We start from the raw sequence: 3,408 nt of genomic DNA on the forward strand, positions 1-3,408 counted from the left end.
GGGCCGGCCGGAGCGCGCTGCGCCGCGCGGGAGGAAGGGGAAGGGGAAGGGGAAGGGGGGCAAGAAGCGCGGTCAGGTGACTGCGCCTTTCCGCGCGCGTGTGTGTGTGGGGGGAGGGGAGTGCGTGCGTGTGCGAGCGTGTGTCAGGTTGCGGTGCGGGCGGCGGGGGCGGCGTGTAGGCAGCAGCTGGAGGCGCCGGGAGCCTCGGCCATGTGATGGAGGAGAAGGGGAGGCAGGCGGGCGAGAGGAGGAGGAAAGAGGGAGAGGGCGGGGGGGAAGGTGCTGCCTATAGAGCGCCTGGGACGCGGCGCGGGGAGCTGCAGCAGCAGCCGCGGCAGCTGCCGGGCGGCGCGGGGCCGGGCCGGCTCCTGCCTCCCTCCCTCCGCAGGAATCCCGCTCCGGAGCGCGGCGGGGTCCGCAGCCCGCGCCCGAGCTGGACGGCGGAGGCCGGGCGTGCGGGGCGCGCAGGTGGACAGCTCCGGCAGGGGCCGGCCCAGCTCCCTGCTCTGTCCTAGGGCCGGGGCTCGGGGCAGAGGTAGGGCAGGGGCGCGGCGCCGCCTCCCAACTTGCTGCTGTCAGCTGGCGGTGGTGTGTGTGTGCGCGCGTGCATGCATGCGTGCGTGTGTATGCATGGGGGGGGGGGGTGCCGGATGTTTGGCGGGATGGGGAGGGGATGGGATGATCGCAGCGTTTTGGACCGAGCTTCCTGGCCGGTCCCGGGTAGGTGTCCGCCTGCGTCTGCAGCCCGGGCTCCGGATTGCGGTGGTTTCCTTGCGCTGCCCCTTCACTCGCCCACTGCCCGGTCGTGGCTCGCGGTGGGAGCGGGTGGCGGGGCCGCCGGAGGAGGCAGCGAGCAGACGGGAGCCCCGCGGGCCGGGAGCGGGCGGAGGCGGAGGTGGCAGTGCGACCCCTCTCCCGCCCTCTGGGCTCGGCTGGAGCCAGTGCCTTTCATCCGGGAAGGGGCGAGGCTCAGGCCGGGAGTCACCTGGAATGGGGGGAGCGTGTGTGCCTGGGAATCCCAGTGCTGGGAAATCCTGCTTCCCCTCATGGATAACCCCCTTTTCTTGATTTTTCTTCCTTCAGAAGATGGTTTGACTATGAAATGTTGCCTAGGAAAAGCCCTCATGCTTTCAGGTAAAGGAGCAGCACTTGTCAGCTGGGGGCTCTCAGTGGTGTGGGGAGGGGGAATCCATTCCAGTCTCTTTTAATGGCTTGATCTTTTTTATTTATTTTTTTCACCCTCCCCAGGCAAGCAGTTGCTAGCCTAAACGCAGCTGTAAGGAAGCTTTCGCACAACATACCTGTAATTGTTACCTGGAGCCAAGAGAGTGCTGGCCTCTCTTAAAACCAGCAGCCACCCAAAAGAGCCGTTCCCCTTTAAAACCAACTTTTTCCTTACTCGGCCAACGATTTTGGAAAGCCAGTCTTTTCAGATCACACCCTCCTTTTGTGTTTAATCCTGGCCCCCAAATATGAAGAAGTCAAAGCCTTTGAATTCTTAGTCCATCTTTGTTTTGTTTACTGTCGAAATGCTGAAGGCTACAGATTTAGTGGATGGGCTGGACACTTACACGGTTGTCTAATTTGTGACAGCCAACAGTAAAATGATCTTTTTGATATGATAAAAAAGAATTGGATTTAGGTGAGGGGTTTTTTTTGTTTCTTTAAAGTTATGAGGCCTCCACTTTTGCTTGCCAGTTCCTTTTCTTTGTGGTTTTTTGGACATTAGATTACTCAGTACATAGGGTAGCAAAATTTATCTTTGAAAGTGCACCTTTATAAAATGTTCCTGCAAGGAGACAGACACATTAGTTTGTTTCATCTGTATACTTGAAAATTGGGATATTGTCCATTTGAGGTTATAACATATCTGTGAAGCAACAGAGTAGTAAATTTGGGGGTTATAGATTTCCCCCCATTTGAATTTACGTGGAATACTTTCTCCTTCCTAGAATGCAATAGAAAGGTACTTATGCTAAGTCAGTCTTACATATTTTAACTAACGTTATGCAGATGAGAGCATCTTTTTTATGATTGCATAGAAAATTAAATGAGCTGAAACATTTGGTGATAATAGACTTCACCGGATAATATATGGCTAATTTCTCCTGTATGACTACAGGTGGCAGTGTAGAAGCCAAGAACAAAAGTTGGCAGAAATTATTTTTCTCTCCGTGAGAAAATGAAGAGAGTGTACACATGACTAAGCACAGGAACCTGAAATACCACAGGTATGTAAACGTGATTAATCTAACTGCTGATGAGCCTCCTAGTATTTACTGTATTCTAACGTTTCTGATTTGCACGGTATTTTTGGACCACATATCGGTTAATTCATTCAAATTAAGTTCTAATCAAACTTGTATAAAAATTCACATGCAATAACTAATGTGAAAAATGGTTTGAAGGTGGTTTTGAGGGGAAGAGGGTATGTCAACAACTCTTCACAGTTTGTTTTAACTACAAAAGAATTTGAATGCTGTAGTGTTTGCATAACTTGCTTTCTTAAATAGGTACAAGGTCTTGTACTAATTGTACTGATAACTTTATTTCCTAAATCAGATACGGTGCTCTCTTATCTAAAATAGACAGACTTCAGTTGTAATAGGAAGTTTCAACTTCAGAGTGTGTCAGGCGTCTTTTATTAGGACTTAAAAATCTGCGAAGTGACAGAGGCAAAGGAATTAGGAAGATGTTTGTTCTTAAGTAAGCTTCATCGTTTGCATACTGGGGGCCAAAGGCATGCTTTCTGGAAGTGACTGTTAACTGGTGTGTGTGCCCAGACCCTTCAGACGTGCCTACCTTAGAACTTATACTGGTTTAATGCAAGGTATGAAATAGCTATAGAGATACCATTTTGATACTCCATGTGGCCACCCTTATTCTAGTCTGAGAAATGTGTTTTGCTGTTTTTTAGCTTATGCTGCTTTGGAAGTGCTGTAAATTAAACCGGATAAATTATTTTTCTTCTAGAATGAAAGTTTTCTTTAGGGGAGTTCATAGTTATTCAACTATTCTGGTACAGTACAAACTGCGTATGATTGGCTTGTTTGGTCTGACTTGGGTGGTGGACAGTTCATCTTTCTGGGCCCTTTTATGTCACTGGCAGTATTGACACCCCTGAAATGGACTAGTGCTTTTCAAAGCTGCTGGTAAAGTTAAGGTGCTCTGAGTAACAATGTAGGGAGCCTAAATGAGGTGCCAACAGGTGCTGAGTGCATGCTATGGGTAACTATGTAACTAAGAACTAATGAGGTGTGAGAACTTGAGAGTAGGCTGTTCTGACAGGAATTAGCAGACATGTTTATATGCTTAGGTGTCTCCTTTAATCCTGTAATCAATCAGAGATGGCAAATGGCAAGTGCTGTTTGCATGACTTAAATAGCTTCCTGCTTGCCTGAAGGTAAC

General features: G+C 49.6%; 1 long non-coding RNA gene across 1 annotated transcript in view; it reads left to right on the forward strand.

The window, feature by feature from the left end:
* The first annotated feature begins 696 nt into the window (after positions 1-696).
* Positions 697-3,408, forward strand: part of LOC109305886 — a 104,847-nt gene continuing 102,135 nt past the window's right edge. The window contains exons 1-2 of the long non-coding RNA XR_002099755.1: positions 697-1,134; positions 2,123-2,231. This is a non-coding gene — a long non-coding RNA (uncharacterized LOC109305886). The remainder of the gene's footprint in view (positions 1,135-2,122; positions 2,232-3,408) is intronic.

This window comes from Crocodylus porosus, unplaced genomic scaffold (assembly GCF_001723895.1).
Source record: "Crocodylus porosus isolate Cpor-Errol unplaced genomic scaffold, CroPor_comp1, whole genome shotgun sequence".
Taxonomy (NCBI): domain Eukaryota; kingdom Metazoa; phylum Chordata; order Crocodylia; family Crocodylidae; genus Crocodylus; species Crocodylus porosus.